We start from the raw sequence: 23,147 nt of genomic DNA on the forward strand, positions 1-23,147 counted from the left end.
TTCATTTCTGTGAATGGGTATTCTATTCACCCCATCCACTTCCACTTATCCAGTTTTCCTTTCTGCCATTCAAAGATCTACCTAGTCGCTACTTCTGACCATCACCTGTAATTCCAAAATTAATCACCTCTTGGTCCTTATTGGATGGCTGATGGTTTGTATCTGTGCTGCCAAAGCAAGGTCGTGGAGGGCTGATGTTACAAAAGACACACAATCCTTATTGTCATTACCCTCAATTTCCTTCCCATTAAGGCTCCGTGAGTAATACCCTTTACTGAAAAGCAGGAAAATTTATGGTACAGGAGAAAAAAAAAAAACACTTAAATCTGTATGCTAAGTATGCCTGTTCCTAGAGTCTGAAGAAAATGGGAGGAGAAAAGAGATGTCCTTCCCAGGAGTCCCATTTTTGACAGCTCTCAGTGCTAAGTTTGCTTCTGTATCCTGAGGTCCAGCCTTTTACCTCTCGGTTGCCTGGAGAATGCACTCCACCTTCTACTCCTATTCACTCCGCCTCCTACTCATATGTCTCTTGACTCTCAGCAGTACATTTCTCAAGTCCAAAATTACTCATTTTAAACAATCATAGAAAAGACATCGGCTGTAGGTTGTGAACATCCCAATCAGTATCCTTGGAGACCTCTTCACGAGTTTGAAATGAATATGTACCTTGCTCATTCTTCCTGCATCCTTCCTCTTACAGGTAACTATTAGGCCAAACACTGAGTGAAAGGGGCCAGAGTTAGCAAATGTTTGTGCACAAGCACACTTGCACATTCAGCACTCCTTTTAAAGAGTATATATTCAAACAGTTTCCTAAAATCAACATCATCCAAAAATCCTCCCTCGGATCCACAACGAAGACAAATTTTTTATTGCTTTGTAGACTGCGAATTCTTTTTTACTATGGTGCTCAGCCCAGCCCAAGTGCCTACCAATATATAAATAAACAAGACCTTTTGCTAAACCTTGTAAAAAACAGAGACACAGTATTCTTACCTACTCAAAGACCTGGCCAAAAGTTTGGAAACTCCCTTTCAGTATAGAAATGAGAGTCAAACACCCCTGCACTGGGGGGAAAAATTATTTTAACACCAGACTGGGGAACAAAACAACAAACATGGTTAATTTTGGAGAAAAATATGGAAGACATTATATGGCTATATAAGCACAGCTGTAAGGTGATTCTTGAGGGTCTAATTACTTTAGAGCCAACAGGAGTGACCCTGTAAAACAAAATCAGCACTGAGATTCCTGCTTTCCTGTAAAGTGTAAATTTCTCCACAGAAGAGGGAGATGGGGGGACTGCATTAATTATGTTCTTCACAAAGGGAATCACATTACTTTTGAGTGAGAGAGTGATAGCTCTGTGCATGATTCAAAAATCTTGAAATAAAAGGTAATTTTTTTTCCAAAAGGTAATTTTTATTTTATTAAAATCAGTTCTAGAAGATAAAGTTGAGAGTTCGATATCTTTGTATGGTGATTGCATCATTCAAAATTTTCTTTATTTTGAACAAGGAAATAGTAAAAACAATATGAATTTCTAATAAAATGGTAGCTGTCCAGGATAGTTTTTTGTAAAAGAAATACTGGTTTTTAGGGGCTCTAAATCATCCCCTGACTTGTACTATAAACAGCAGCTTCCAGGCTGAGTCATGATTCTAGCAGGCCTGGCTGGACACCATAGGGAGGGTTGGGACACATATTTGTCATAAGACTCATAACTTATACTGCAAAATATCAGAATGAGTGTTAAAAATAAAAGTTATTATTGCACCTGTATGTAAATTGTTCACTCTAGTTTTATGTATCAGAATCATTTAGTTTTTATTTTAAACTAGATTTTATCCATTTGAAAGTTAAGTTTAATTTGGACAGAATTGTAAACTATTTCTCTTAAAGTTCTATTAGAGTTTTGGGGGCATGACTTGAATTTCATTACATTTTATAGTTTGTCTTTTAAAGCAGTGAATCAAAGACTTTCTTACATATAATAATTGAACCGAAATATTCCAATACTGATAAATTTCAGTACATTATATTATCCCAGTCTGCTCCTGCAGAAAATAAAAGAACAATCAAAGTCAAAGAGCCCCAACACAAGGGAATTTATTGATACCATGCTACATTTCTTCCACGTCTAACCATTCATTCTTCTACTCAACAGGTAGTATTAAGTGTCAGTGTGTGCCAGGCACTGTAAAACAGCCCCAAAGCTAAGACTGTCACAATCTTTTTATTTTGAATCAAGTCACTTAGTTGATAAATGACAGAGCTAGACTTTCAGCCCAGGTCTCTCTAGAATTCAGAACCTGTGTATTTTTTTCTTCATCCTAAACTTTATTTCCTCTTAATGAATGGAAAATGTTTAATTATGAACTCTAAAATCTCTGTATTAAATACAGGGCTATAATTTTTCTGATGTTTTAGGTCTGTAGGGCACAGAAGAGGAGATATGTATATTTAGCGGGTAGAAATGGCTTATGTCTATCCCATTTGCCCCCAATTTTCACACAGTAATTTTTATAACCATAGAAATAGCTTCTGAATGATACACATTGTTTGACTTGTTGTGGCTTTTATCTTTCAAAACCACAAAAGGGAGGATGTTATTTTTATAGTTTCTGGAAGAGACTAGAATGAAATTTCCACTATTGTGGAATTAATTAAAAGTTAGCCTTCAAAATGAATCATTTTGCCACTGAGAACACTTCTAAAATATATTCTCATGATCTCCACTATAATTCAGAGTAAGTATTTGAACATTTACAATACTAAATACCGGGTTTCTTAAAAGCATACATTATACAGTAATAATTTAAAAATGCTCATGACATGTTTTGTCATGATGAGATGTATAATATATCAGGCTTTATGAGGACAATGCAGAGAGACAGCCCAGAATCATGAAGGTGGAAGTGACAATGATTTCCTTCTACCTTAATAGCTTTAATTGTAGGATACAATAGAATACAGCTGCTCCTCTCTTCAAAGTCCAATTTCATCGTCTGTCTATAAACTGTCACACCATCTCTGCTGCTTGACTGTTATGTCACCCAATCCTGTTCCACCTGAACAAATTTGTGGCAATCTGTGCCAAATGCTCCTTTTCCTCTGCTCTGAAGTATAAATTCCCTGTGCATTACTGAATTAGGAGTAGTTTTAGCTTTATTGGTATAAACTTATTTACTGTGATAAATGTAATAAGTAAATAAAATAAAAACTAAAACCTAGAATTGACATTTTACTTAGGAAAAAAATGGGACATGCTTTATATATTTCAAAAATGGAAGTGTTGTGATGGTTTGAGTAAGACAACAAATTCCATGTGCAAATAACTAAAAAGAGAAGCAGAACCTTTTTTGGAAAGTTATATAGGACTTTTAAACAATGACAACAAAGTGAATTAAACCAACCAATGAAAAATGGCAAACTTTGCCATAGATGATTGAGCACAGTATATTCTCTAACAGTTTCCTTAAAAATGTTAGCTTTCAGATAATTCACTTAATACATCCAGTTTTTGTTACTTTTTTTTTCTTTTTGTGTTCAAATTCATCGTGAGAATCATTAATGTCAATAACTGGAGTGAAGCAATAATTTACTGTTTCTTGCACAAAATGAACAATCATGATTTGCCATGATGTATAAGCAGAACATTTCTTATATCCTTCTTTCTGTTCATCTGATATTCTGGCAAATGTCAGTGATTTAAATTATGCATAGAATAGTAAGTAATGGAAATATGCATAGCATAAATATTTTGCATGAGATGTTTTGCTACTGAGAACACTTTAAAAGTATCTGTAAAACATATTTAACAGTGCTTACATTGTCCACTATATAACTGAGCACTTGCATGAGTACACTAGTTTTTTGGCAGAAAAATAAACTGTGACTTGATAAGAGGCATAAACGAGACTTAGTTTAAAATGTGAGAGACAGAAAATGATGCAGAAAGGAATGGCCACCACCTAATGACCAAAAACCTATGAGACCCATTAGACCAATCCACTCTCATTTAAAAGTGACAGTTCTAGTAGATTGAAATTTGGTAGCCATAATTTATCATCACTTCTGATTATTTCCTTCACTACATGTTCATCAATAAGTTTAGAAAATACTGTTTAAATTGTGAGGTTTGGTTAGTGCAGACCTAGGTACTAATACGGCTATTGATGATAGCCTTTATTTTAGGGTACCAGGAGTAGTATTGTTTCACATTTCATCATTAACCTGAAAGATAGAAAACCACACATTATTATGTTTACAGTTGACACTGAGCTTTATCTTTGTATGTGGCAAATGGGCACGGATGGGGAAACAGGATAAATAATAACTCAGAAGTAGGGAAAGAGGATATTGGAGACAAGAATCGGATTTGAAAAATAGTGTGATGAAAGATTTGAGAATTAGTTTTGATAAATGTAATCAATGATCTTTTCCTAGATTATAACTAACTGCCTTAAACAATCTGATGTTTAAATCAATTAAACAGAGCATAACTGGCGATTTGGTCTTTTGGCACAATGCAGCACACGAGTTAGATTTTCTGGAAGAACAAGATGAAAATAATCTGTTCTTTCCTCAACAAGGAGTTCCAGGATCCATGGCCACTTTAACCACTATTGCTGCTTAGTAATATGTAATATTTAAATGAGGCTCATAAAGATAGTTCAACATTTTTCACTACTGAAGTTTCTGAATATCACATTTTAAAACTTTGTTAGCATGTGTTGTGGGATGAATTGTATCTCCTAAAAGGATATGTTCAAGTCTTAACCCCTGATACCTGTAAATGTGACCTTTTTTGGAAATAGGGTCTTTGAGGATGTAATCCAGTTAACATGAGGTCATACGGGAGTAGACCCTAAATCCAATACAAGCGCTGTCCTTATAAGAAGAGTAGAAGAAATGCAAACAGAGAAATGAAGAAAAGACTATGTGATGACACAGAGAGAGAGAGATTGGAGTCATGTCTCTACAAGCCAAACGCTAAAGATTGCCAGCAACCACCAGAAACTAGGAGGAAGTAAGGAAAGACCCTTCCCTAGAGGCTTCAGAAAAAGCATAGCCCTGCTAAGACCTTGATTTCATACTTCCGGCCTCCACTCTTAATGGCATTTTTTACGACAGCCTTAGGAATCTAATTCAGTATGTTCTCTATAAAAGAAAGGCCTAAAAAAATGTTTTCTGCTGATGAATATAAGTGAAAAGTTATACTTTATATATTATATATACATTTGTAGGTGACCTGTGGGGGCTGTTATATTAAGTCACAGAGACAGAAATTCCCTTTTGAAAGACATTGATGAAGACCCTGCAATAGACTCCATAGAGATACTGACTTGTGTGCATGTGAGCATTATCTATTCTTCACTATCCTCCCTGCCATCTGCTAAAACAGCTCTGCTGCTATCTCTGTGTGGTTCAACAGCCCTTGCTGACTTCCTTTTGCTTACCGAGAGTACTCCTATTCTTCACAGATGCCCGTTCGTGATCTAACTTCTTTCTAATATTCTAGTCTCATATTGTGCTACGCCCAAGTAGCATCTGTGTGCTGGCTACTCTAGGTTATATAATTCTTCAACAGATCCTACACTTCTTTTGCCTCTGGATTTTAATTAGTGCTGTTTCTTCTCTTCTCTAGCAACAAAAACCCTATCCCAGTCATTCAAAGACTAACTCAAATGCAGTTTTCCCTCATGAAGTCTTCTCCAGTCCTCATCACTGTATTTTTTCCTCCATCCCTATTCCCATCATGCTCTGTACCTCTATCAAGACATTTAATAAAATATTCTTGATTTGTAGTTATTCTATGCATGCCTTTTACCCTAATTTTTAAAGATAAGATTGGGTTTCTGATATTATTTTACAAACCCTAAATTAAAATACACTGGCTATCTGAAAACAGTTTAACATGAAATAATGTTATTTGTTCCACAAAAGGCTTGAGAAAATAGAGCGCACATCCCTGTTCGGGAAGTTATGATCAGTGATTAAGAAACATGTGAATGAATAAATGATTGAATGAGGAATTTATGTAAAACTGAATACATAGGTTCTTTATAATATTCTCTAAAAATAAGGAGTTGGCTGATCTATTTTAATTTTTGGTAATGGTCAAGAACATCCTAGTAAAATTTATGATATTAAGGCTTACAGACTTTTTAAAAAAATATGAGCTTCACATTTGAGCCTTAGGTATCAGGGAAATAGTAATGACAATTTTTAACAAATAATGTAGATCATTTGTTTGAGATGAAATCTTGGATTATATGTTTCCATTACTTTAACTTATTAATATATTAACAAATAATTACAAATCAACATAAATAAAAAATTGTGTAAAGTGCATAAAGTAAATGTAAGTGTTTTATATCAGAAGAGAGAATTATTTTCATGGAAATAAAAATCCCATTTCAAGTTCCATGAAGACTATATGTTTTAAATGTCCAGGAAATCTAAATACAAATAGCACAATGAGTGTGTTGTTTATAAAATTGAATTTGATTTTGTTATTTTAAAAGATTACCCTAGCCATATAACCATTGCTACTTTACTAAATATGAGTTTATATGAGTTCTTTGTAAGAAAAAAACCACATTTATTAATAAAATAATGTATTAATGGATTTTCAAAGAAGAGTCTAGTGTTCAGAAACAGAAAATGTTAAATCTAATACTTGCAAGAATTGGAAACAGAAGTCCCCTTTATGGAGAATTTCTTTTCATTCTATTAGAATGGAATCTTCTTTGGATCCACCCATAAAAGAGCATAATAATAATAATAATAATAATAGCAACTAACACTTAAATAGCACTTAATACAGGTCAGGCACTATTTTAAGTGTTTTGCACACATTAATTTATGTAACCCCACAATGACCTTATGAGACAAGTACTGTTATGACTCATATTTCACAAAGGAAGAAACTTACTTACCTAGTGTATAGTAACTCACCAAGGTCACATACTAGGTGGAAACAGAATTTGAGCACGGGTCTACAATGCATTCCCTTTACCATTCTTCTCTAGAGCCCTCCTGGTTTTAGGTCAACTTTAATCTCTTTCTTTCATAGGAATTCAAAGTTGTGCCTACACATATGTTTTTTCAATCCTTCAATAGCACATAGCATTCCAAAAGGAACAATTTACAAATGGTTGTGTAGTGGACAGTCCCTGGATGTCTTTTTCTTCATGCATGCATGTATGTATGTATTCACTTAATAGGATAATGTCAGAAATACAGGTCCTGTTATTATGTAGCCACAGTAGGGATCCAAAACTTCTGCACATTTTGAAGTACTGTGTGAATTTCAATTAATCAAAGTAAAGTGGATACACTTGCTCACAAACTTGTCATTGTTAATTTTGGTTGTTTCTAATTCTCTTAAGATCTTGGACATGTTACCCCTAAAATGCTCATTTTTAATATTCCTCTAAATGCACTAGTGTGGCAATAAATTATAATGGAACTAATTGGAACTAGGTTCAAATCCAAATCTATCATTAATTATTTATGTGACCATTGGCAGGTTTCATTTCTTAATTGAGGTTTCCTTATTTGTAAAATAGAGATTATATATTTATTTTGGAACTATTCTGAAAAAAAATTAAAAATAAATACATAATACATCTCCTGAAACAATTTGGAGCTATTCAATATTCTATTATTATTTCTCCTTTCCTCATTTGTATGACAATGGAAATTTGTCTGCTTTACTAATGAAAAAATTGTTGAGAAATTTAAGAAACATCAGCTGATAAGTGAAACGTGTATCTATGCTTTAAAAATATTCAAATGATCATTAATCTATTTATTTGAGTATAACGTGAGTATGGGGAGATGTGAATCTGTAGAAGCTTTAGTTTTTCTGTTAAGGTCCGTATTAAAGTCATATACAATGTTCACATGGTGAATTGGATTTTTGTTTTGTTTTCTTTCTGTCTTTAATGAGAGTAATATTAGAAAATCACCTTTGTTATCCTTAGAAGAAAAGTTGCCTTTGTAGAATAAGGGTAGGTTTTCTTGAAAAAAAGAGGGTGTGCTGAAATAGTATCATCCCAGGGCTCCTTCCGTTAGAACAGCTGACATTCAGTGGTGGATAGTGGTACTTTCTGAGAAAAGAGATTCCATCACACCCATTCTGTTTCAAGGATTTGCAGAAAAATTTTACCTGTCTGCTGATGAAGGAGAGTCCATGGGAAGAGAAAGAAGCAGATTCAGTGGACACCAGACCTGGTTCTGGCAGCACTCCAAGGTGGCAGCTTGACTTTGGATAACTGCTATGGATATGAAATAAATATTATTGTACAGTCCTAGCATTCCAAGCAAGAGGATGACCTTGGCCAAGCTTTCACAAGGAAAAGAGCTCATCCTTATTCAGTGGCAGATAGAGCATGCTCTCCTAGCACCCGAAGGAAGAATAAGCAATGGGTAGAAAGTAGAATAAGTAACATTCAGCCTAACAATCACTACTGGATGGCAGTAGAATGCACAATTTATGGAGTTGTGAACAACCGTCACAAAAAGTATTCTAGCAAAACCCAGATAACTATTTGTCATAAATACTTGTGTTTGGATTTCAGAATTCATGTTCAGCAAATATTCATTTAGTGTTTAATAATGTGCTAACCCTTGTTCTAAGTCTGAGGATTACAGCCACAAAGCAAAATACTGTTATCATGAATATTACAATATAGGAGAATAAGAAAACAAATAAACATAGAGATATATAACATAGTTTAATTTAGGGATAATGCTACAAGGAAAAATAAAGCCTGACAAAGGAGTTAAGAATAATGGTACTACCACTTTAGAAAGGATGATCATGGAAGGTTCTTGACAATCTGTCTAGTAACTAGAGGTAGATCATGAGTCCTTGGAAGCCATCATAAGGACTATGAATGTTATACCAAGAGAATTGAAAGCACATGGTGGGAGGTAGACTCCAGGGTTTTAACTTCTCTTTGAACTCTGTAACTCTTCTATTTTACTCAAAATGAAGTAACAAATATTCAAGTTATTATGAATTATTTAAAATGGGAAAACTAGAACAATTGAATATAGGTCAAATATCTGAAAATAATTATATATGTCATGGAACAAATTTGCTTAATTATTTAATTTCATCTTTATAGTTCTCATTGACTTTATATATAATTTGCAAAATTTCAAAATGTAAAAAAGAAAAAAAAGTAGAGATTAATGTAAGGAACTCCATGTATCCATTACTCAGCTTAAGTATCAAACTGTGCAAATCTTATTTCATCTGTAACCCTACCTATCCAATCTCAGATAATGTTGAAACAATTTCTAGACATCACATCATTTTATTCTTAAAAATTTCAGAATATAAGAACTTTTTGAAATATAGCCATAGTATCATTAAGACTCCTGAAAGTATTTACAATCATTTCTTAATGTCATGAAATACCTAATGTTCAAATTTCTTTAAGTGTCTTGTAAATGTTTCATTAGAATTGATTTATTTGAATCTGTATCTAAGGTTTACAGATCATAGTCTTTTGATATTGCACTGTCTTTTATAATGTATCAGTCACCCCTCCCTTTTTGTAAAAAAAATGCTATTTAGTTGTTGACAAAATTGTCTCACTTGTCTTGTTATTCCCACACACACTAGGTTTTGATAATTACATCCTCGTGGTATAATTTAACATGTTTCTCTGTTTCCTGTATTAAAAACAAACAAACAAACAAAAAAGACAACTGGGAGTTACATCTTGAAGTTTGATCAAATTTTGTTTAAGATTTTCTCCCAGTTTTGTAGACACTCAGTCACAGAGACTGTCCCCTATAGCCCACCTTTGTGCTCATGTGAAGCTCTCCTCACCTCCTCGACCTTAGACATTGTGTAAGGTACAATCCCAAGCTTGAGGATAAATTAGTACAATTCTCAAAAGCAGCTGAGACTTGTCATTCATTCATGTGGGTCTCCAGAAAAACCCAGTTCTTAGGCTTCATTAATATGTCAAGAAACTGTTTATTATCCTAACCTATATGAATTTGGAAAATATTATTTATAAAAAATGATAGAAATAAAGATACTGAATAAATACATTGTTGAAGAAATGTTATTATGGCCCTTTAATCTTTATTATTGAAAAACCATAGATAATTGTGGTCGAAGGCTTTGGGGGGTTCATTTTATCCTTTTAAAGTCTTATTTCTTTTTCTGTAACTTTACATAAAGCTCTTGTGAATGTCAGTTTTTCCTGAGATCTTACCCTCAACTCAGTTTCTCCAGCCCACAGATGGACTTCAGGACTATATTCTTTATGACAGGAACATTTTAAAATTTATTTTTCCTTATTACTGGGAAAACCCAGAAGATCTATGACTATCAGAACAGACTATTAACCTTCCTTTTCTCTCTCTTCCTCAGTGTTCTTCAACTGCACCTGCTGACTAATGACGCTGCAAATCAGCCCTTAGTTTGAGACACACATAAATCTGAGGGGTGTTATTATTTTGCATTTTTCCCTAAGGAAGTGATTGGGATAAAATAACCTAAATTCAACCTTTTTTTTCTCCTCATAGCTTGTTCACTTCTAGCTGATTTCAGATCTGCCCTTCCACCGTGCTGTCCTCTCTCCCTGACCTTCTGTTCCACACTAATGAACCCTGTTAATAGCTAATCTTTGTTCTGTGATAGCAACTATTTCTAATCTGGGATGTTCAAATTAGCAGTTTTCCTTAAGTCGTGGCTAATTATAGTTATTTTTTAACCTAATTTTAAATGTGGTTTCTTCAAATCTTCTTGCTTTCCCCTTCTGTGACTTTTTATTGCTCAGCGATCTTTGCAATTCAACCCAGTGTTTGGATGAAAGGGAAAAATTGATGCTTTAAGTAAATTTGATTTGTTTCCATATTTTGGGGGTGATTTGTAACTTAATTGTTGTGCTTATTATTTTATTCTTAAATATATTTCCTTGTTTCCAAACTACCACCAAACAAAACCAAGCAAACAAAAACCTGAAATACTTAATTTTTTAAAAAAATTGTTATTGGAAGTTTAAAACTTATCCAACCAAATATGTACACATTATTTTTGCTCTCTATTATGTACATTTGCACATAAAGCCTAAGCTTTTCTTTTCTACTTTACATAACAACACCTAAAAATATTTATTACACATCTATTCCGTGTCAGAAACTGTGTCACATATTAGGAATGCAGTGAGAAACAAGTTTTGTCCTTTATATTGTGGAACTCAATAAAGAGTTAATAACTGAATGGGTCAGCTACTTTCTGTCAAGCATTCATTGCCATTTCTTTTGCAGTGAACACAATTTGTTCCAACTGTCAATTGTAGAAAAACTAAGAGGACTTCAAAGCAACATGTGCAGTTTCTTGATTATTCATTTATGTTCAATTTACTCTCAATTTCATTTATAGGTTTTATATTGGTTGGTAGCATGTGGTACTGAGAGCCCTGAGGCATTTAAGAAAGTGAAAAGCAAAAAAAAAAAAAAAAAGCCTTAAAACAGAAAGTCAGAAGTGAAAAGCTAGATTTGGACACCTGATAGACTAGGTTTATTTGGAGTTTTCTCTGCAATATGTTTGAAACTTTAATAGGATTATATGCCTAAGAGTCAGAATTTTATTCTGTGCAATTTATATAAAGTGAGAAGTGGATGTTTTACAATCTTGATTTGGGCTTATAATGTATGCTTTATAGTAAGAATCTATAACTGGGACTTGGTCAGCAACAAAAAGCTGAAAAGGCTCTTTTGCCACTCTGCCAGATGCCCCCAAAGTGTCCTTTTATCCCCTCCTCCCTCCATGCCCACACCCATCATTACTTACACCATGAATGGATCTATGCAGGTACAGAGAGTGAGTTTACTCCCTCTTATGATGACCTTAGCCCAAATTTGGGAAGCCTCCACAAAAATTGGATTAATGAATTTGAAGTTCAAAATGTGACCCAAAACACATTCTTATATTCAGTTGTAGATTTCCTTTCATTATTGGAGAGGTGGTAACAATAAAGTGATATGACGTATTATATTTTTTTCAAGGTGTTAGTGAACTGTGAACATGACTGTCTCTCCACTTTAAAATTTAGCAGTGTTCTCATCCACATTCTCTTTTCTTCTTTCACTCTCTCCCAACCATTTCTAGTGAAACAAATCTCCAGAGAATCATAAAATCATAGAAAATTAAACTAGAAAAAAACCTGAGAGATCATATTTTCTATTTCCTTTATTTTAAATATGAAACCAAGGCTCAATTTTCTATAATTTGACAAGCATTATGACCTAAAAATAGCATTCAAAAGAAATATAATTGGTGTTAGAAGGAGAACTTCCCAGGCAGAATGATATTATGGAATGGTCTGCAAGTCCCTATGGGTAATTAGGTAGATGGCTTATTGCTTAATCTCTAAGTCAAGTTCAGGTTTTCTCTCCTTACTTTAAAAATAAATGTTGCTCAAAGGGATAGTGAGTTTTTTACACAGTTAAGAAACAGATGTGGGAAATACCAGACAACTTTTCAGCAAGATTATGTTTAACTTATTAGATGAGAAATAGGCCTAGTTATATATAAATATATATATAATATATAAATATGTATTATATATAAATATATATTTTATATATTTATAATATATACATATATTATATAAATATATTTAAAATACATATATATTTTATAATGTCATATGCTTTTCTTCAGTTTATCTGTAATAAAATATGTACACATTTTGATTGGCAAGTACAGTGTTTTTTGAATGGGCATGAGTACATGTAAATATATATGTTTAAATGTCTTATCTGTATACGTACATAAGTATAAATATGTTTAAAGAATGCATTTGCTCTTTGGGTGAATTTCACCATATTTTAACAATATAGTTGCCTATTTAGAAATTTGCAGCTGGGATGGAGGTTGACAGTAACTAGGAGGAAAAGGGAAAAGTAAAGGGATGACAGTTTGTTTAATTCTTACCATGGGTCAGGCATCAGATTACTGGCTTTATGTATATCTTAATCACCCTTCACAGTAGCACTAATAGGTTGATGTTTCTTCATCTCAGCAATAAAAAGATTGAGGCTTCAGGGAGGTTAAGTGACTCTCCCTGGGTCACATAGATGCCAAGTGGTAGAGTATGAATTCCTGCTCAAATCCAATTGGCAGCAAAGAAAAACAGGTAAAGGTAAAATGGCATTTACTATTCATAAGTATATTAAATATAGGTTTTACATATATTGATCCATTTTATCATAATAGAAACCAATGGGGTTGATATTGTAATTCCCATTTTATAGATAGGAAAACTAAAGCCAGTAAGAGCTTTAGTAAGTTGCTGAAATGCACGCAGCTAGAATGACACATCCTGGATACAAATCCAGGTTGCTTAGCTTCACTCTGTACTTAAATTCATTTATCTACACTGCTCTCTGAAGTGGATACCTGGTTCCTTTGTCATACTCAACTTTCTGAAAATGCTTTGAGGCATAAAAGCATCAACAATCACATATCTTGGGAGTCGGAGACCTTAGTTTCATCTGGTCCCAGGAATTCAGCTAGATAGCTATCAAATCATTCTGAACACTTATGAACTCAACCAGAGATCTAAGAAAAGAATAGCTGCAACTCTACAAATAGAAAAGCAACTATTTTCTACAAGAATGACAAGATGGAAAAACTCACCTCAATAAAGTGAACAAGAGGCAGTACTGACTGCCAGGGACCTAATCAGTATGGATATAAGTAAGATGTGGGAACTAGAGTTCAGAATAATGATTATAAAGATACTAGCTGGGCTTGAAAAAAGCATAGAAGACACTAGGGTATCCCTTTCTGGGGAAATAAAAGAACTAAAAGCTAATCAATTCAAAACCAAAAAGGCTATTAATGAGATGCAATAAAAAATGGAGGCTCTAACTGCTAGGATAAATGAGACAGAGGTGAGAATTAGTGATATAGAAGACACAATGATGGAGAATAAAGAAGCTGAGAAAAAGATAAACAATTACTGGATCATGAGGGGAGAATTTGAGAGATAAGTGATATCATAAAGTGAAACAGTACACTAGCAAAACTTGCAAATCTCAGAGACAAAGAGAAAAATCCTGAAAGCAGCTTGGGACAAGAGGTCCATAACCTACAAGTTTAGAAATATTAGACAGGGGCGCCTGGGTGGCACATCGGTTAAGCGTCTGCCTTCGGCTCAGGGCGTGATCCCGGCCTTATGGGATCAAGCCCCGCATCAGGCTCTTCCGCTATAAGCCTGCTTCTTCTTCTCCCACTCCCCTTGCTTGTGTTCCCTCTCTCACTGGCTGTCTCTATCTCTGTCAAATAAATAAATAAAATCTTTAAAAAAAAAAAAAAAGAAATATTAGACTGACAGCAGACCTACCCACAAAGACCTCCCAGGCCAAAAAGGACTAGCATGATATATTCAGAGTGCTAAATGAGACAAATGTGCAGGCAACAATACTTTATTCAGCTAGTATGTCATTCAAAATAGAAGGAGAGATAAAAAGCTTTCAGGACAAAAAGAAACTGAAAGAATTTGTGATCACTAAACCAGCCCTGCAAGTAATATTAAAAGGGATCCTTTAAGTGAAGAAAGAGCCCAAAAGTAACATAGACCAGAAAGGAACAGAGACAATATACAGAAGCAGTGACTTTACAGGTAATACAATGGCACTAAATTCATATCTTTCAATAGTTACTCTGAACATAAATGGGCTAAATGCCCCAATCAAAAGACACAGGGTATCAACTTGAATAAAAAAGCAAGACCCATTGATATGCTGTCTGCCAGAGACATTTTAGACCCAAAGACACCTCCAGAGTGAAAGTGAGGGGGTGGAAAACCATTTATTGTGTTAGTGGACATCAAAAGAAAGCTTGGGTGGCAGTTCTTATATCAGACAAATTAGATTTTAAACCAAAGTCTGTAATAAGAGATGAGGAAGAACACTATATCATAATTAAAGGGTCTAGCCAGCAAGATCTAACAATTGTAAATATTTATTCCCCTAACAGGGGAGCAGCCAGTTATATAAACCAATTAATAACAAAATTAAAGAAACACATCAATAATAATACAATAATAGTCGGGGACTTTAACACCCCACTCACTGCAGTGGACAGATCATCTAAGCAGAAGATCAACAAAGAAACAAAGGCTTTGAATGACACGCTGGACCGGATGGACTTCACAGATATCTTCAGAGCATTCTGTCCTGAAGCAACAGAATACACATTCTTCTTGAGTGCACATGGAACATTCTCCAGAATAGATCACGTACTGGCTCACAAATCAGGTCTCAACTGGTACCAAAAGATTGGGATCATTCCTTGCATATTTTCAGACAACAATGCAAGAGGAAATTTGGAAAGAACTCAAATATGTGGAGGCTAAAGAGCATCCTACTAAAGAATGAATGGGTCAACCAGGAAATTAAAGAAGAATTTAAAAATTCATGGAAACAAATGAAAATGAAAACATAACTGTTCAAAACCTTTGGGATGCAGTAAAGGTGGTCCTAAGAGGGAAATATATAACAATACAAGACTTTCTCCAGAAACAGAAAAGCTCTCAAATATGCTACCTGACCTTACACCTAAAGATGCTGGTGAAAGAACAGTAAGTAAAGCCTAAACCCAGCAGGAGAAGAGAATTCTTAAAGAGTAGAGAGCAGAAATCAATGAAATAGAAACCAAAAGAACAGGAGAACAGATCAATGAAACTAGGAGCTGGTTCTTTGAAAGAATTAATAAGATTGATAAACCCCTGGCCAGACTTATCAAAAAGAAAAGAGAAAGGGGAATGAGATGAAGATGGAACCAAAGCCAGACACAGGCAGTGGACGCAGTCCCGCTGAGAGCTGAAGATGACAGTGGACATATACTCAACGTCAGTCACCAGTGATAACCTAAGTCTGCATGACATGCTGGCCTGGATCAATGAGTCTCTGCAGCTGAATCTGATGAAGATCCAACAGTTGTGCTCAGGGGCTGCACATTGTCAGTTTATGGACATGCCGTTCCCTGGCTCTGTTGCCTTGAAGAAAGTGAAATTCCAGGCTGAGCTACAACATGAATACATCAGAACTTCAAAATACTACAAGCAGGTTTTAAGAGAATGGTTGTTGGCAAAGTAATTCCTGTGGACAAATTAGTAAAAGGAAAGTTTCAGGACAATTTTGAATTTGTTCAGTGGCTCAAGAAGTTTTTTGATGCAAACTGTGATGAAAAAGACTATGACCCTGTAGCTGTTAGACAAGGTCAAAAAACTGCAGTGGCTCCCTCCCTTGTTGCTCCAGTTCTGAACAAATGGAAGAAACCCCTCGGCTCTAGTACTGCAGCCCCACAGAGGCCCACTGCAACACACAGAGCTACTGCAACCCCTAAGGCTGGCCCGGGTGTGGTGCGGAAGAATCCTGGTGTGGGCAACGGGGAGAATGAAGCAGCTGAATTGAGGCAGCAGGTCAAGGTATTGAAACTTACCGTCGAAGACTTGGAGATAGAAAGAGATTTCTACTTTGGAAAGCTAAGAAACATTGAATTCATTTGCCAGGAAAACAAGGGGGAAAACAACACTGTATTGCAGTGACTGTGGACATTCTGTATGCCACACACGAAGGCTTTGTGATAACTGATGAAGGGAGCCCACAGGAGGAACAAGAAGAGTATTAGCAGCCTGGATGAGCAGAGCAATATCCAAATTCTTCACTCCAAATCATGTGCTTAACTGTAAAATAACCCCTTTTATTATTCTTAGAGGACTCACTGGTTTCTTTTTACAAGCAAACAGTACCTCTTCTTAAAGTACACTTTGCAGAAGTTTCACCCCTTTTCCAATGAGTTTGAGTTAGGAACTTTTACCCTGTAGCACAGCAGTATTAACATCTAATTGAGTCACCTAGAGGCTGACTTCGGGGCTCACTGTGTGGACACTGGTAACACTGATAGCGGGGGAAGATATTTTTATGGAATACACTGAGGTGGAGACCTCAGTAGAGAAATGTACAGACTGATTTGAATTTAAAAATAATGTGAAATCTTGGCAGAGAACATTTTAATAAATAAATGCCTTAAGAGTATTTAAAAGAAAAAAAGAAAAGAGGAAGGAGCCAAGTAAATAAAATCAGGAATGAAACAGGAGAGATCACAACCAACACCAAAGAAATACAAATAATTATAAGGACATATTATGAGCAACTATATGCTAACAAATTAGGCAATCTGGAAGAAACTGAAACTTACAAACTACCAAAACTGAAACAGGAAGATATAGAAAACTTGAACAGACCCATAACCAGCAAGGAAATTGAAGTAGTCATCAAAAATCTCCCAACATACCAGAGTCCAGGGCTGGATGGCTTCCCAAGGGAATTCTACCAAACATTTAAAGAAGAATTAATACCTATTCTTCTGAAAATCTTTCAAGAAATAGAAATGGAAGGAAAACTTCCAAACTCTTTCTTTGAGGCCAGTATTACCTTGATCCCAAAACCAGACAAAGACCCCACCAAAAAGAATTACAGACCAATATCCCTGATGAACATGGATGTCAAAATTCTCATCAACATACTAGCTAATAGGATCCAATAACACATTAAAAGATTATTCACCATGATCAAGTGGGATTTATTCCTGGGCTGCAAGGGTGATTCAACATCTGCAAATCAATCAGCGTGACACACTACATTGATTAAAGAAAAAACAAGATCCATACGATCCTCTCAATAGATGCAGAAAAAGCATTTGACAAAATGCAGCATCCTTTCTTGATTAAAACTCTTCACAGTTTAGGGATAGAGGGAACATACCTCAATATCATGAAAGCCATATATGAAAAGCCCACAGTGAATACCATTCTCAATGGGGGAAAAACTGAGAGCTTTTCCCCTAAGGTCAGGAACACGACAGGGATGTCCATGATCACCATTGTTGTTCAACATAGTACTAGAAGTCCTGGCCTCAGAAATCAGATAACAAAAAGAAATAAAAGACATCCAAATCAACAAAGAAGTCAAAACTCTCACTCTTCACAGGTGACATGATATTTTATGTTGGAATATCCAGAAGACTGCACCCCAAAATTTCTAGAACTCATACAGGAATTCAAGAAAGTGGCAGGATATAAAATCAATGCACAGAAATCACTTGCATTTCTATATACTAACAGTGAGACAGAAAAGAAATTAAGAAGTCGATCCCATTTACAATTGCATCAAAAGCCATAAGATATCTAGGAATAAACCTAACCAAAGAGGCAAAGGATCTGTACTCAGAAAACTATAGAACACTCATGAAAGAAATTGAGGCAGACACAAAGAAATGGAAAAACATCCAATGCTCATGGATTGGAAGAGCAAATATTGTGAAAATGTCTTTGCTAATCAAAGCAATCTACATATTTTATTCAATTCCTATCAAAATACCATCAACTTTTTTCACAGAGCTGGAACAAATAATCCTAAAATTTGTATGGAACCAGAAAGACCCCAAATAGCCAAAGGAATGTTGAAAAAGAAAAGCAAAACTGGTGGCATCACAATTCCAGACGTCCAGCTCTATTACAAAGCTGTAATCATCAATACAGTATGATACTGGCACAAAAACAGACACATAGATAAATGGAACTGAATAGAGAACCCAGAAATGGATCCTCAACTCTATGGTCAACTAATCTTCAATAAAACAAGAAAAAATAACCAATGGAAAAAAGACCATATCTTCAATAAATGGTGTTGGGAAAATTGGACAGCCACATGCAGAAGAATGAAACTGGACCATTTCCTTACACAATACACAAAAATAGACTAACAATGAATGAAAGCCCCAAAGAATCTGTCAAAATCCTAGAGAGGAACACAGACAGCAACCTCTGTAACCTTGGCTGCAGCAACTTCTTGCTGGACACACTTCAAAGGCAAGGGAAACAAAGCCAAAAATGAACTATTGGTACTTTATCAAGATAAAAAGCTTTTGTACAGCAAAGGAAACAGTCAACCAAACCAAAAGAGAACCAACAAAATGGGAAGAGATATTTGCTAATGTCTTATAGGATAAAGAGCTAGTATCCAAAATCTATAAAGAACTTATCAAACTCAACACCCAAAGAATAAATAATCCAATCAAGAAATGGGCAGAAGACATGAACAGACATTTCTCCAAAGAAGACATACAAATGGCCAACAGACACATGAAAAAATGCTCAACATCTCTCGGCAGCAGGGAAACACAAATCAAAACCACAATGAGATACTACCTCACACCAGTCAGAATGACTAAAATTAACAAGTCAGAAAATGACTGATGTTGGCAAGGATGCAGAGAAAGAGAAACCCTCTTACACTGCTGGTGGGAATGCAAGCTATTGCAGCCACTCTGGAAAATAGTATGGAGGTTCCTCAAAAAGTTGAAAGTAGAGCTACCCTATGACACAGCAATTGCACTACTGGGTATTTACCCCAAAGATACAAATGTAGTGATCTGAAGGGGCACCTGCACCCCAATTTTATAACAGCAATGTCCATAATAGCCAAACTATGGAAAGAACCCAGATATCCATGGAGAGCTGAATGGATAAAGAAGATGTGGTATACACACACACACACACACACACACACACACACACACACACACAATGGAGTACTACTCAGTCATCAAAAAAATGAAATCTTGCCATTTGCAACAATGTGGATGGAACTAGAGGGTATTACACTAAGCAAAATAAGTCAGTCAGAGAAAGACAATTATCATAGGATCTCACTCATATGTGGAATTTAAGAAACAAAAGAGGATCATGGAAAAGAGAGGAAAAAACAAAACAAGATGAAATCAGAGAGGGAGACAAACCATAAGGAACTGTTTAATCATAGGAAGCATACTGAGGGTTGCTGGAGGGGAGGAGGGTGGAGGGATGGGGTAACTGAATGACGGATATTAAGGAGGGCACGTGATGTAATGAGCACTGGGTATTATATACAACTGATGAATCACTGACCTCTACCTCTGAAACTAATAATATGTTATATGTTAATTAATTGAATTTAAATTAAAATAAATTAGTTAATTAAAAAATAAAATAACCATTTCATTGAAAGTGAAAAAATTAACCAATCATAAGAATGTTAAATAAAAAGAAATAGCCATCACATATCTTGTCAACATACAGTACTAAGTGTCCAAACAGGCTAATGCCTAAATGGTTTTATGCAATCTACATGTATTTTGTTCTCCTGACATGGCAAATACCCTAAATATTTGCCTGGAATGGGAAATAGTTTTATGGAGAGAGATAAGAAAGTACCATGTTCATATTACTTCACATTTTAGTTTAAAATACTCTCTAACCCTTTTCTTTCCTTCTTTCTGGAACACAGAAATTCTGAGTCAACCCCAAGTGGACATTCTGGAGCAGAATACAGAGAGTACCTGGGTGTTTGATGACATGGTGGCACTCTGTGCCTCTCGTGGACTGCCTTCCTCCATTTTTTTTTTTTTTTATGTACCATCACTTTTATTTCTGGTCTCTATTACAGAAGCCTACCTGATAATGTCTAACTAATACAATGCTATATATCACATTTAACATTAAGTAATTTCAATGTGTTCTAAAACTTATGCCAATGTATCTTTGCCAAAGACAGAAACAAAAGAGAATCCTCCATGGTGATAAAGAACAAGAGAGAGAGAGAGAGAGACAGACAGACAGAAAGAGAACTCTCCTTGGAATGATAAAGAAGATAAACACCAGGACTTTCCAAAAGAATAGTAACTCTTTATAAAATATAATATTAACTCTCTCTCTTGTTCTTTATCACCATGGAGGATTCTCTTTTGTTTCTGTCTTTGGCAAAGATACATTGGCATAAGTTTTAGAACACATTGAAATTACTTAATGTTAAATGTGATATATAGCATTGTATTAGTTAGACATTATCAGGTAGGCTTCTGTAATAGAGACCAGAAATAAAAGTGATGGTACATAAAAAAAAAAAAAATGGAGGAAGGCAGTCCACGAGAGGCACAGAGTGCCACCATGTCATCAAACACCCAGGTACTCTCTGTATTCTGCTCCAGAATGTCCACTTGGGGTTGACTCAGAATTTCTGTGTTCCAGAAAGAAGGAAAGAAAAGGGTTAGAGAGTCAAAGGGGTGCTTCTCAGAGGCAGGTCAGGTCTCTTTAAGAGGCCTCTCTGGAAGTTCCACACAGCATTTTTCATTCTTATGTTAGTCACATGGTAGCAACCAGCTAGCAGGGCAGATCAGGATAGCCCTTTATCTGAGATCATATGATGCTTTGACATCTTCAAATTTCCCATTTGTTAAAAAAGTTAATATATTTGAAGGCTACATATACCTATTCTAAAATATCAGCTTGCAGATTATCTAAATACTACTACAGACTTAAACTCCCTGATGCATATTGCTGAACAGGCACTTACTGAATACTTAATTACGAGCTAAAATTAGCCGTTGGCCATAGGGACTGTTCAAAGATGAGTAACAGTTTATCCTTCTATCAAAACCTAAATTTGATGAAGAAGAAAGACATATAAACTCATCATATCACACAGTGTGAAATATATTTAAGATGTGCTAGTTATATAAAGAAGAAAACTTGTGAGATGGGGGTGGACTGGAAAAGTGATTGGAAAAGCTTCCCAGAGGAGATGAAATGTGATCAGGAATGAGAAAGTTGAGTTGGATTTCACTGCAAATCAAGGAAAGAATAACTCAGACAGAAGTAATAGGTTTCCAAAACCTTTCTGCATATCCATTTATGTTCAATATGCAACGATAGTTTAATGCTTGAAGATACAACATGAATGCATGGCCAGAAATCCAAGGATCTAGATCAGGGTCATCAAACAACAACTCACTGCTAAATCTTGTTTGTGGCATGGTTTTGATAAATAAAGTTTTATTGGAACATGGGCATACCCATTGTGTCATAAGCTTATTGTTTATAACGGCTTTCACACAACAGCTGACTTCTGCAGTGGCAGCAGAGACAATATGGTCTATAAGAGATAAAAATATTTATCACTTGTCCCTTTATAGAAAAAGTTTGCCGAATCCTGATGTAGACCACAGACATTTGCACAGGTATAAAAAATGATCTAATCATTTCAAAAATAAATTAACATGTAGGAGGCCAAACTGTCCCAAAGTCCCTGGCTGCAGATACAAAGCAAAACAAGATGGAAGGTTAAAGGTGAATAAACACAGTACCATCAAGGGATAAGTTTAATAAACTAGCTTAACATCTTGAAAGAAACAACCACCATTGTAGCCTATAAAAAATTATCAAATGTCCCAGATTTTACCTTCCTCACTTTTACGTACCAGGCAATTTGCATGTTAGACATTAAAGACCACCAAAATGGCAAATGTGGACCTTCTCCTCTTGTTAGAAGACCTGTAAAATAGAAACAGAAATAGAGAAAAGGAAGTGATCTAAAATATGTGTTTCCATTTAGTACACTTTTTTTCTCCTTAGAGTATCTGGTTTAGGGTTAAGTACCTTTAACCTGGACCAGTCCTTACCTTTTCCCAATGTTCTGACGCATTGATGCACTTGACAAGATCAATACAACTTGAACAGAGGAGGGAGAATCAAGGAACTTATGTCCCCAAAATAAGTCGATCAGCTCAAAAGCTGAGAACAAAATTCAGAACACCCACATATCAGTCAAACAGGGAAATTCTATTCTTTTGTAATCACAAAATAAATATATCTTTAGTCCCTGTCCTTGTCAGGTGACAAGATACAAACCAGAAATGTTTGGTTTCCTGTCTCTAGTGCAGGTTGATTATGATCAACTCTTAATAAACTGGATCGTTGATCACCTGATCAACTGTTAGTGGGTTGGTGACCACTGATGATCACCAGCCCATCAGCAGGATTTGTTATTATAATGATAAATAGGTTGGAGTACTAGAGAGAATATTGGATTGAGAAGCATGGATGCCAACATTTACTGAGTTGTATAACTTGAAAGAATCTTCAGAGTCATCTAGGCTAGCCTTTCTTTCTTTTCTTTTTCTTTCTTTCTTTCTTTCTTTCTTTCTTTCTTTCTTTCTTTCTTTCTCTCTCTCTCTCTCTCTCTCTCTCTCTTTCTTTCTTTCTTTCTTTCTTTCT

General features: G+C 35.2%; 1 pseudogene; it reads left to right on the top strand.

Moving 5' to 3' along the window:
- Positions 1 to 15,879: 15,879 nt before the first annotated feature.
- On the top strand, positions 15,880 to 16,684 carry LOC103673035 (annotated as a pseudogene).
- The last annotated feature ends 6,463 nt before the right edge of the window (positions 16,685 to 23,147 follow it).

Source organism: Ursus maritimus, unplaced genomic scaffold (assembly GCF_017311325.1).
Source record: "Ursus maritimus isolate PB19 unplaced genomic scaffold, ASM1731132v1 scaffold_4, whole genome shotgun sequence".
Lineage (NCBI taxonomy): Eukaryota > Metazoa > Chordata > Mammalia > Carnivora > Ursidae > Ursus > Ursus maritimus.